Here is a 13,512-nt window from a genome sequence, read left to right as displayed (position 1 = left end):
CCTTTCACTGCTTCCCACTGAGCTAATTATGGCCATGTGACTAAGTCCCCACCAATGAGGGTTTCCTGTTGGCTGAAGTACAAACATATTGTTCAGAGTTCAAGCAGCCATGTTGCACCTAAGACAGCTTAGGAGAATGATGATTAAGGAAGCTAATGTAGCCTCATCATTGATGCCATTGCAGTGCCGAGGTGGCCTGACACCTGACTTCTTTCCCAAGAGGGAATTATACTTGCATCTTAGTTAAAGCCACCATAATTTTTATTTCTAACTCTTTTTTCTAATTGCTATGCAACTAAACTTAATCTGATATCCATTTCCCTTCTTGAAGCAGTCCTGGAAAATGGAATGGTATAACTGCAACTGACTAAAAATACTAAGGATCTATCATTGGAACCTGGCTGGGTCATCTACCCTTTGTCACATGGGGGATGGTTGAATAGCCAAACAACGTCAGACCTTTTTGTGGAGGGACGAGGGAGGGGGAAATGACTCTTGGGCAGGCAACTAACAGAGCTGCTAACCAAGTTAAGTAACTTTCCTAAGGACACATGGCTAATTATTGGTAGAAGAAAAATAGCAACTCAAAGCAAGTTGCCTAAAAGCAAGTTCAGCTGAGTTTAGTTGATGATTTGTCATTGGTATTATAAAGGAAATTCATATATCTGTGAGATGAGACCCCACCTGGTAAACATCTATTATTTCATTAATTCCCTCTTACTACTATGCAAATGGTTAGCGGTTACCTGTTAAATGCACATAGAAAAATAGCAGGCAGAGCAGACCACCTCAGAGTTATATACTTGGCCATGTAGTAACGTGAGAAAAATTTGCCTGGCTAATGTTGTTTGCCTGAGGTAAATATTGAAAAAGCCTTTATTCCTAGATGGGACCTGGGCAGAAAGAGGATTGAGGTGAACTGGGATTGTTTTGAGTGGTGGAAGCAAGGCAACTCTGATGTGTCTTTGTGGTCTTTTTAAAAAGTCTGGAGCTGGAAGTTCCCTAGTGGCTCACTGGGTTAAGGATCCAGCATTGTCATTGCTGTGGCGCCAGTTGATCCCTAGCCCCGGAACTTCCGTATGCCGCGGGCATGGATCCCCCCACCCCCCAAAAAAGTCTGGAGCTAATTTAAAAACAACCTACACTGCACCACGCGTATGGGTTCTCTTGTCAGCATCATCTTGCTGCTGACCCTAGAAGTTTCATTTCCCTTAACATACTTAGCACCCATTTGGGGGTAAGGCATAGCACTTGGATTTTAGGGGTGGTGGCATCATTAGCATTTGTGGAACCCAGTAGCCATCTCAAAAAAACAAAACCAGTAGGAGTGACACTGCTTGAAAATCTTGTACCTCAACTCAATTTCGTATGATTTTATTTCTTCTTCTTGTTTTAAGAGGACCTTCAAGGTGAAGCATCAGAGGAAATGTATTTGTACATTTCTCTTAGTCAGTTGAAAAGGTGGGGAAAATATTTTGTGTTTGCGGGCAGTATTTGTATAAGATTCCAAGGCCAATCTTATCTGCGTGACTGATTGACAAGTTGCCAGTGGTCTTCAATTCCAATCAATTTTGCAAGGTGATTTCACTGATGCTGAAGGAGACAGGAGAAAGATGGCCAATCTAAAATGTACAAAATCCTTGGAGGAGCATCTTCTTAGGAGACAGGGGAAAGAATAGTTTTTTAAGTGTGAAGCAGTATAGTATACAATCACAGTGTTTAATAATACTTAGGCTAAGGTGGTTAGGAATTTCGAATGTAGTGGAATGTGGTGATAGGAAGTTTGGTACTGATACACATTTTGAACAAGCCTTTTATTATAGGTTAAGTCAGATTTGGAAGGTACATTGAAATACTTGTGAGCATGACTGTTTGGTTACCTTTAACCTTCCTTCGAGGGCCATTTACAGAATTAATTTGTAAATTGTAAATAAGTTCTTCTTATTTTCTAGTTAAGTTTCTTCTTCTTTTATTCTGTGTGATTTTGTACTCCTGAATATAAAAAAAAAGTTGTATATAAAAACGTTTTTTCTGAGAGTTCTTGTTGTGGCTCAGCGGGTTAAGAACCAGACATAGTATCCATGAGGATGTGGGTTCAGACCCTGTCCTCGCTCAGTGGGTTAAGGATCCGGTGTTGCCATGAACTGTGGTGTAGGTCGCAGATACAGATTGGATCTGGTGTTGGTGTGGCCTTGGTGAAGGCCTCAGCTGCAGCTCTGATTTGACCCCTAGACCAGGTGTGGCAAAAAAGGGGGGGGGGTTTCTGATATCACTAACTCAGGTTGGTCCATTTGTTTTATTAATGAATGGAGAATTTGCCCAGTGTGTTATGTACAGAACTTTTCTAAATTAGGATGAATTCGTTTTTAGGAATATAAATACCTAGGATTTAATTTTGATTTTCTGTGAGACTTTGCATTAAACTGTTACCATACATGAGTGAATGAATTTTATGATGATAAAATAGAGCAAAATATCCCCAACTGGTTTTTCTCTTATAAGAAAGCAATAGAGTTCCTAAGTTATAGGAGAATTTACACAAGAATTGAGATCACTCATGGCTATGTGAGGAAAACAATTGAGATATACTTAAGAATAGAGTTATCATATGACCCAGAAATTCCACTCCTGGATATCTTCCTAAGAGAAATGAAAAATGTATGTCCATACAGAAACATATATATGAATGTTCATAGCAGCGTTATGATAATAGCCAAAAACCAGAAAGAATCCAAATGTCTATCAACTGATGAATGGATAAGCAAATGTGATATATGCATACAATGGAATATTAGTCAGCCATAAAAAAGGAACGATAAATGCTATGACACGGATAACACTTGAAAACATTATGCTGAGTCAGGAATCCAGACACAAAAGGCCTGTACTGTATATTGCATTTATATGAAATACCCAGAATAGGCAAATCCATAGAGAAAGAAAGCAAATTCTTTGCCAGGGGCCAAGGGAGTGTGGAGTAACTGTTTTCTTTCTGGGATGGTGAGAATGTTGTAAAATCAATTTTGATGATGGTTGCACAAGTCTATGAATATACTAAAATCCATTGGGTTGCGCACTTTATTTATTTACTTGGGGCTGCACCCATGGTATATGGAAGATTCTGGGCCAGAGATCAAACCCGAGCCTTAGCCACAACCTACACCACAGCTGCGGCAACACCAGATCCTTAACCCATTGTGCCATAGCAGGAACTCTGGCTTGCACCCTTTAAAATGGTGAACTTTATGGTATGTGAATTATATCTCAGTTTTTTTAAAAGTCATAAGAAAGACCCAAGTTTGAGAGAAAGCAGACCTGGTTAGTATTTTCAGCTCCTCTATCCACGTAGCAGATATTTATTAAAAAAAATCACTGTGTCCCTAGTGCACTGCTGGTCCTGACTTGCATGACGCCCAAGGTGATCCCTGGGCTTTGAGTGATTTATTAGCACAGAGGAGAGATGCTGTCTGTCATTCAGGCAAACCTGTGCAGCCAGCCAGAGAGACTCCATATCTGAAAAGTGCTACAACTTTGGGGGAAGAAAGGAGAAAAATGTACTAGAGCTATTTTGGATGCAATGGATAGAATTAGAAGTTTGGTCAACTGACCAAAAGACAGATTTGGAGACCAATAAAGATATGAGCCAAATCATGAGAGTGTAGGGTGCACATTTCTCTAACTCTGTCCCTCATCTAACTTGACAAAATAATACCCCACCGACTGAATGGGAGAAAAGCCAGGAATCCTGTGAATCAGAGCCCCTTGGATTTCATCCATCCCCATTGCTCTGAGAGTGATGAAGTCCCGTGTTGAACTAGTGTTGGTAAAGAATGATGCATTGTGTGTGTCTGTCATTTCAGTGTTAATTATAGAAGGTGAAAAACGACTTCCTAATTCTATGCAACTTGGAGTTAGGTCATAAGCACAAGACCATTGCAATTAAAATCCAGAGTGAAATACTCAGAGACTCCAGGAGTGGAAGTGGTAGCATCCTTAGTTGACCTGAACTATCATCTGCTGGCGGATAAGGTAGCTGTGAGGAGATTCCCCAGCAATAAGACGTGAAAATGGGGAGTTCCCATTGTGGCTCAGCAGTAATGGACCTGGCTAGTATCCACGAGGTTGAGGGTTCGATCCCTGGTCTCGCTCAGTGGGTTAAGGATCTGGAATTTCCGTGACCTGTGGTGTAGGTTGCAGATGTGGCTCAGATCCCGCGTTGCTGTGGCTGTGGTGTAGGCCAGCAGCCGCAGCTCTGATTCGACCCTTGGCCTGCATATTCCACATGCGCAGCCCTAAAAAGCAAAAAAAAAAAAAAAGTGAAAACTAATTAGAGGCACTATTTTCGTTAGTACTAAGTGCATTACCAACTTAGTAACAAAGAGGCAAAGGGGATATTTGAAGATAAACTCCCTCTAGGAAATATGCCCTACAAGACAATAATGTTCTAAATTTCATTAATGCTGTAACATCATTTTCCTCATTTCTGGGTCAAGGCAATGTGGATATTTTATGTTATTTAATTATGTGATAAACTCTGAATTTGTTTTGGTGTAATTTATATAGTGATTGGATGGATATAAATCTTCTAGAAAGTTTTATTAGATATTGAAATATACACATTATAAAATATATATGCTATGTCTTGGAATATCATATCAAATAATTATATTAAATCATTACAGTCTTGAAGCACAGTCTAATGCAATTCACTAATGTCCCAGCAGACAGAAAAGTATAACAATATTTTTCAAAAGACAGACACATTAGTAGCAATGAAAGTATTCAAGGAAAAAAACCCCATATTGACACTATGCTATTTTGCCACAAAACAACCAAAACCACTTTTTTATCACTCTGACGTCAGAATACTTCCAATGAGATTGGGGTCATATACTCTAGTGAAAACAGTCAAGCAAATAGCGACTTTGCCAAACTAGAGTTTCCACTGTTGACTAATTATTCCTCATTCTTTAACTTGAATCCCCTGGAGCAAAAGTGGAACGTTAACCAAGCAGCAAGTGGTTGGTAGGTACCTGAGGTGTTGTAGGGAACACAAAGCATGAAGAATCCTGCCATTCTTCAGCTGGGGTGGCTTAGTCCATAGCGTGCTGGCAAAGCTGCTTTCCACTCATTTGTCTTCAGAATAGGCCCAGCTTTAAACAAAATTCTGCAGTTGGGTTCAGACCTTTATAAATTAATTAGCACGAATCCATTTCTCATGGAGACTATACCACCTGCTACACGCCTCAGTCACCCAAAGCCATCTCTTAACTTCGTGCCTCTCATTTCTAAGCATCTTCTTCTCCCCTGCCTCTTCTTCATTTATCTCTATCAAAATTTCATGTAGCAGAATTGAACCACAGTTGTGGGACCTCCAAGGTCAGGTATTTGGCCTCTTACCCAAAGCAGGAGACCTTTTTCTCCACAGTGGGAATGAAAGACCAAATGGTTATTTGCATGAACCTCTGAGGGTTAGAGTGCACGTCCCCCTGAGCCACTCATCCTCGGGTCAGTGTTTTCTTTAGGAAGGATCTCCTTGGGAAAGGCCCTGGCCTACTCCCTGGAATTCCCATTTGGTCATTTGAAATCTGCCCTCTTGAAAGAGAGTACAGATCTACTGCTAAGTTCACCGGAGGGCCACTCAAATATTTTAAGTCAGCTGGCAGTTCCCTTCGTGGCTCAGTGGAAACAAATCTGACTAGCCTCCGTGAGGATGCAGGTTCAATCCATGGCCTTACTCAGTGGGCTACGGATCCGGTGTTGCCATGTGCCGTGGTGTAGGTCACAGATGCGGCTCGGATCCCGCGTTGTTGTGGCTCTGGTGTAGGCGGGCAGCTGCTGCTTTGATTGGACCCCTAGCCTGGGAACCTCCATATGCCGAGGATGCGACTCTAAAGAAACCAAACAAAACAAACGAACAAACAAAAGTTGGATTCTAAAGTTATTTTCATGCTCTCCAAGTTTCCATTACCTGGTTTAGCACTTTTGTCAGACTTCATTTGCGCTTAGTGGCCAACTTAAGAGTTCTCCCTCTTCCTGAAATTGTTTCTCTCTCTTGGATTAACTTTGTTGCAATTTGAATGCAAACTTCTAATTTTTTGAATCACTTTGCTTTAGTCTCATAATAAAATTTTATTAAAATAAATTATTGTATATACGTTTCAGTCATGTTTTAAAACCCTAATTCTCTCTCCTATATTATTTATTCTTTGTAGCTCAGTGTCACCTGCAAATTTGATAAGCATGACTTATGCCTTTATGTTTTTGATGAAGATGTTGAGAGAGGTGGGGCCAAGTGCCTGCCGTTGTAGCTTTGCCCTCTTTGTTAATTAGTACCTTATAATTCACCGTTCTTAAGTCCATCTGGATGTATAACCATTTCTGCTTACATTTTGTATCCGGTGAGATTCCAGAAAAATTTGTTCAGTACTTCCCTGAAGTTGGTCATTTACCTAAACCTTTTGGTGTCAGGCTCCATGGTAATGAAAGAAGAGTGAGCTCATGGTCCGTGGGGGAAACATATTGAGGCTAACACACTGCCGGGACCTCTTTCTAGATGACAGAACTAGCTATTGCTGTGTTGACTGTTGAGTTTATTGTAGAGCACATTTCCTTTCTTCGCTACAATTCTCTGATTAGTAGTCACGAGTTCACAATAGGTGATAGTCGTGGTGGTGGTGATAACGATGGCGATGGTGGTTATGACAAGAGTGAAGATGATGGGGGCGGTGGTGGTGGTGAACACATATACAGCTCTTTCCAGATGCCAGGCTCTGTCTTAAACGCTTTCCAGGTATCTAATGTCATCATCACAAGAGTCTTCTGGGATGGATGTTGTTCGCTGACCCTGACCAGTTGGGCCATTCACCACCACTCTTAGGTTCTCTTTGGTAGATGATGGAAACCACTAAAGAAGTGTAAAGTGGGGAAGATTAGGCTACTGCTCCACCATGTCGCTAGTAGGTTTTATGAACACCAGATTCTCCCATATATGCATAAAACCATTTATTAGCCTCTTGGGACCACAAGTCCAATCTGTTTTGCTAGCTTGACAACCACTATACAAATGTTAGGCTCTCTGTCCTTTCAGGTGTTCTGAGCATCTCTTTGCATAAAAAGTTTACCTGATGCAAGATTGTTGGCTCATTAGCAATCCTAGCTAGGCACTTCATTGGAGAGGGTGTGCCACTTTATGGGGACAACCTTTCCAGTGATGCGGTCAAGGAGAGTGACCAGAAAGTGCTAGAAGGAAGTGAAGCAATTAGGAAAGAGAGAATTGAAGCAAGGAGTGAGGAGTCAGGCAAAAATTCATTTGGGCCACTTGCCACATATTCAGACTTGTCCTAAACTGGGTGCGATCAACTATTGAGAAATAGGTGTGGCCCTTGGGATAACTTAATCCAGGTTGACATACCTGCCATCCATTTCTTTAGCATTACTCTTGCCTGGAACAGACTGATTCTAGCCAAATGAGGATGCCCCAACAAATATAACACTAAAGACTTCTTAGCACTGGTCAAGACAGGTAACTTCCCTGAGAAGAAGGAATTTAGTTCTCAGGCTGACTTGAAATCAGAACATTTTCCCTATTGTTTTTATTTTACAATACTTTTGTCTGGGAGACAGCACTATGTAGCATTAATATTTTGTTCCATCTCCAAAGCACCATGCAGGTTAATCTAACTTGGTTGGGGAAGTTCTTTCTTGCTGTCTTTACAAATGCCTCTACAAAACACTTTTTTTTTTTCTGGGATTCACCTCTGTGTATTGATCAGACCAAACAGTCCAAGGAGCAGTGGTTACCCCGGAGGGCAAATTTTTTGGTTGAAAGTTATACCACGGTGCAAAGGATAATGCTTTTCTTTTTCACAACCAAAGCAGATGTTCATACTTGTAACTTACTCTTCATTTGAAAACATGTTAGGGAAGGAGATGGTAAGTTCTAATTAGCTGCCCACAGATGGATGTGGTGTGAGTATGCTGCAACTCAGTAATACCCTTTGAAGGCAATTTTAAAGGCTAGTTAACATCCACATTGTATGAAAAAACATCGTCTGTATATATACACATGTACACAGTATATGTGTCAGTCTGGGTGAACATAGTATGTATACACAGAATAAAGTGTGTGTATATATGTGTGTGTGTGTATTGATATTTTATATGCCAACTTGAAAGATCATTCTCAGACATTTATTTTAAGAGGTAAACCTAAATCGCCTCCAACTTCATTTCAGAGTCTCCATAGGTGCTAGAATATTTTATCCTTTGGATGATTAAGTAAGAAAGACATAATACTGAAGTGTCATTTATGGTTCTGTCCTGGAGAATTAAGGGTGCTTATTCAAATATGCTGAAATTTCTCTTCTGGTCCCCTCTCTGGAAGACAAGTCACTACAGTGAGCTTGGTCTTTGTCTCCGCCCTTGCCTTTTGATTAAAGACTCTGATCAAGTGACTTAAGAGGACCTCAGGTTTGGAAGACCCTCTGCTCGTTCATTCACTTCTCTAGTCTCCAGTGGTTCCTGTGCTGTCTTTAAGTAAATAATAAAGGCCTTGGCTTCCTTTGCCGAGGAAGGTCTATACCAGATGTACCTGCTGCTTCGGCGTGACCATTGCTTCATTTAGACTCGTTAATGTTAGTGTTTTTAAGGCTCCCAGACAGTGAATGTCCTTCATCTCCTGGTAGATTATAATCTGCTAGTGTAATCATCCAACATCTCCTCTGTTGCCTCGTTAGCTCTGCGGGTATGTAGGGACTATTTGAAATTGTAATTAATCAACTCGTACCAAACCCTCTTTGCCATTGGTGAGAGCAGTAGCCTTTTCACATGTAAGTTTCACTAATTCAAGAGGCCTCTTTGTAACAGTGAGTTGCTCAGTTGATTTGAACATGTTTCTTAGGTCTCAGGTCTAATCTTGATTGCAGATCTTTCACTTCCTGTCCCATGGCTGAGCATCTCCATACTTTGACCAGTTGTCCCACAGTTGTCTTTTTTTTTTTTTTTTTTTTTTTTTGGCCTGGGAAAGCCAGTTGAGAATGTGAATAAACAAGTACAGATCAATTCCCAGAACAAGAGAACAACATTTAAAGTACAGAGCTCAAGCCTAGATTATGGTTCATTTTTTCTCCAAGAAAAAACAAAGACATTTCTTGGTTCATTTTTTCTCCAAGAAAAAACAAAGACATTTCTGTGTAGGTCAACACATATCTGCACGGAGCATTGTATGGTGGAGAGTGTGTATGTGTGCATGTGTGAGATGTGTCTATATGCATGGGTGAGTATGTGTCAGGGAGGGGTAGATCTGTTGTCATATTAATGATGGCAGCAAAAATACCTATTAGTTACCATGCAGCAGGTCATGTGCCGAGGGTCGGACCCGTCATATGTTGATTTGTGCAAGCGTTTACTATAATGGTCACCCAAGCATTTCCAGAAGGAAAAGGTGATGATTGATTTGTTAATGCCTAAGGGTCTCCCAACATGTGCTCTACAACCTGTTTGTCAGTGAGTTGTTTGGGCTTCGGCAGGAATTTTCCCACAGAAAGGGTGTTCTAACTGGCAGGCTCCCAGGACCGCCTACAAATCCATTTAACCATAACAGAGCTGATGAGCACTGTCAGGGCTAGAGTTGGCTTCCAAGTGGGAAGTCAGCCTAGTATTAATAGCACAGCTCCAGCTGCACTCTGGGTCCAGCGGACTTCTGATGGACCGGCCTGGGAACCGAGGCACTCTTTGTAACATTTATAAGAAATGGATTCCTTGGTGAGCATGGCGGGACAGGAGTGCTACGGTGGCATGAGAACCATGGCTTCCCATTTCCCCGTTCTCTGATCACCATCAACGTTGGCGTCCAACAGGAAGAGACCAAGGCGAATCCTAGGGTAATTCTTCTCTTGCCTTCTAGTCTGGGGAGAGCCTGCCCTGGGGCTGGTCCAACTCACTTGGGTTGGCTGTTCCCATGTGTAGGATATTTTGTAAGTTGGGCTTTTCTAGGTCACCCGTATTTAATTGTGTGATATAGCTGTTTATTCAGGTAGAACTTAAGGTTTATATTTATTTTAAAAACTTTTTATTCATTTTGAATAATTTCAGCCATGACTATGTTCTTGTGCTTCTCTAATGGGCTAAAGCTTTTTATTTTTGTGCAAATGGAATAGTGTATACGGTTACAATAAAACATTCTGTTTTCTGGTTATAGGAGGAAATGAGAAAAGTGGGTGGTGCAGTGTGTGTGTGTGTGTGTGTGTGTGTGTATGTATAATTTGAATTTGACCCAAGGTTGTGTAATTTGAATGTGACCCAAAGGTGTGTTGTTCAATCCAAGATATGCTTTAGGATATCAAAAATCGTATTTTACTAAAGGGAGCCCTTTTTCACTTGCATATTTGGAAATATTTCAGGTTATTTTTTAAAACAGAAGTTATAGAACGAAAAGACTTTTCTCCCCAGGAGCTCTTTGAAAATGTAAAGTTTTGAAAGGATTTTTAAAGGCTAAACAGCAACGAGTAAATTATTTTCCTCTCATCCTAAGCAAATATCTCTGTAATGTAAGGGCTCCATCGAAGTTACCTTGTGAGATGCCTATGACCAGAGGGAAAAGTATCTGCTTAGTATCTTGGTTTTCTCCCCCCTCACTTTTTTTTTTTTTTAAACAATTCGCACGTTGTCAAATTCATCCTGTTTAGGGCAGTATAAATGTGAGAATTTGTAAAAGAATAGCAAATTTAAAGTGGGAATCAATGGAACTATCTATGAAATCCTGCAGGTTTCTTAGGAGGTCTCTTGATATTTCCGAACCACACTTCTCTCTTCCAGGATTCTGTTTGGAACACACAGTCATAAAAGCAAAAGGAAGATTTTACCACCCAGTGACATTCATCTTTTTAATAGTGGACTTCTTCAGCCCCTCCCAAACATCAAAAAATCTATCTGAGTTTGAATTGCTGGGATATGGGAACCTTTCGTTCCAGAAGGTTTTTGTTGTTGTTTTGGTTTTGTTTTTGTTTTTGTTTTTTGTTTTTTTTGTCTTCTTAGGTCCGTACCCATGGCATATGGAAGTTTCCAGGCTGGGGGTCTCATCAGAGCTGTAGCTGCTGACCTACACCACAGCCCCAACCCCAAATCTGAGCCGCATCTGCGACCTACACCACAGGTCTCAGGAACACCAACCAGATCCTTACCCCACTGAAAGAGGCCAGGGATCGTACCCGCGTCCTCATGGATACTAGTTGGGTTCATTACCACTGAGCCACAATGGGAAGTCCCCCAGGTTTTTTTTTAAGGAAAAATTATACTTTAAGGTTATGTATATAGAATTATAACACAGACAATTCATAATACTTACTAAGCCTCTCTAGATCAGTCTAGATTTTCTCTAACAGGCCTATTTCACCCAGCCCCATACGTACAAACTTGGGGAAGTAAAACTGAGTGTACAGGACTTTCTGGGTGGCAGATCTAGTTGGAATTATTCTGACCCAGTCGTTCATTTTGTCGGAAAGGGAACTGGAGACCAAAGGGATTAAGGGACTTGAGTAAAGCTGTTGCTACAGAGGGCGGAGCTGGAAGCAGGCTAGTAAGCAGCAGTGGGAATGTCTGTCACCTGTCAAAGGCCATCTATTTCCTGGGTTTACCTAGGTCTTTTCATTTTACCCTCATCGCAGTTTTGCAAGACATGGATCCTTTAACAGTTTTCAAAATGACAAAACTGAAACGTGGGAGGTTCTCTCACTGCTCAAAATCAATAGGCATGAGGAGGCAGAGCAGGAATTCAAAGGCACAGCTACTGATGCTGAAGGTCTGGGGTCCCCTGACTTGGGCTGTTTTCCACTGTGCCAGTTTGACTCCCTGGCCTCAGTACAGCCTAAAATCCAAGCCACATTCCTCTTGTATGCATGTTTACAGGCGTACATAACGCATCTTCCTGCATTTCCCTTTGTTGCGCTTCGCTCATACTGTGTGTTTTTCAATTTGAGGGCTGTGACCACTCTGCGTCAAGCACGGTAGACTTATTGGCATCATTTTCCCAACCCCATTTCCTTGCTTTGTGTCTCCGTGTCACATTTTGCTCCTTCTCACAATATTTCGCACTTTTTCATCGGTTTTGTATTTGTGATTGTGATCTGTGGTCAGTGATCTTTGGTGTAACTGCTATGACTTGTTGAAGGCTCAGGTGATGGTTAGCATTTTTGAGCAATACTTTTAATGAAGATATGTACCTTTTAGGACATAATGCTATTGCATACTTAATATGACTGTAGCATATAGTGTAAACCTAACTTGTTTGCACTGAGAATTCAAGACATTCATGTGACTCAATTTATTGCAATATTTTTTTATTGTGGTGGTTGGGAACCGAATCTGTCATATCTCTGAGGTATATCCCTGGATAGATGATCTGTCAAGAGCATCTTTTTTCTTTTCTTTCTTTCTTTTTTTTTTTTCTTTTTTTTTTTTTTTTTTTTTTTTTTGTCTTTTTAGGGCCGCAGCTGTGGCATATGGAAGTTCCCAGGCTAGGGGGCAACTAAGAGCTGCAGCTGCTGGCCTACACCACAGCCATGGCAACACCAGATCCTTAACCCACTTAGCAAGGCCAGGGATTGAACCCACATCCTCATGGACACTATGCTGGGTTTTTAGCCCACTGAGCCAAAAGGGGGACTCCCTAGCATCTTTATCTAAACAATCACTCTGGTTACTGAATGTAGTAGGTAGTGATTTGGGGTATCGGACCTCCTTATCCTAGTTTTTCTGGCAAAAATAATTATCCCTGTCCTCCTAGATTTACCAATATTCCAAAATTTGTCTTCAATTAATACCTCCTTTTCATCTTTGGAAAAGATATACTTTAAAATGTCTAAGTCCTTTATTTAGGCCTACAGAAGAGTGCACTCCTTTCTCTCATTCAGTGATTTATTCCTTTATTCATTCAATAACTGTGTATTGAATGTCTGCTGTGAGCAGACACTGTTCCAGGCTTTGGAGATACAGCCCTGAACAAAACAGACACATCCCTGCCCTGCTCTTACTTTCGTTTTAGTGTGTCTGGGGATAGCCAATAAATAGACAGCAGAAAAGAAAGTGCACTTATATCTGGAATCTACTATATGGCACAGGTGAACCTTTCCACCAAAAAGAAACTCAGGGACTTGGAGAACAGACTTGTGGTTGCCGAGGGGGAGGGAGAGGGAGTGGGATGGATGGGGACCTTGGGGTTAATAGAGGCAGACTCTTGCCTTTGGAATGGATTAGCAATGAGATTCTGCTGTGTAGCGCTGGGAACTATGTCTGGTCACTTATGATGGAGCCTGATAATGGGAGAAAAAAGAATGTCTACATGGATGTGTCACTGGGTCACCATGCTGTGCGGTAGGAAAAAAAATGTATTGGGGAAATAAAAAAAAAGAAAAAGAAAAACGAAAACAAAAACAAACAAAAAAAGAAAGTGAGATGGTGGGAAGTGTCCTAGAATCAAAATTAAAGAAATAAAGAAAAAAATCAGGGAGAAGA

At 41.0% G+C, this 13,512-nt stretch overlaps 1 protein-coding gene across 3 annotated transcripts in view; it reads left to right on the top strand.

Moving 5' to 3' along the window:
• The window catches only part of ARHGAP6 (Rho GTPase activating protein 6), a 530,729-nt gene that overhangs the window by 311,572 nt on the left and 205,645 nt on the right, over positions 1-13,512 (top strand). Inside the window, exon 1 of one of the 3 annotated variants that reach the window (XM_021080047.1) lies at positions 5,859-9,884. The exons of the other annotated variants lie outside the window; for them this stretch is intronic. The gene's annotated coding sequence lies outside the window, so the exon portion shown is untranslated. Of the gene's footprint in view, positions 1-5,858; positions 9,885-13,512 lie in introns of those variants that run through there. 3 annotated transcript variants of the gene reach the window in all.

This window comes from Sus scrofa, chromosome X (assembly GCF_000003025.6).
Source record: "Sus scrofa isolate TJ Tabasco breed Duroc chromosome X, Sscrofa11.1, whole genome shotgun sequence".
NCBI classification, from domain to species: Eukaryota; Metazoa; Chordata; class Mammalia; order Artiodactyla; family Suidae; genus Sus; species Sus scrofa.
This window is presented reverse-complemented; position numbering and strand designations above follow the sequence as displayed.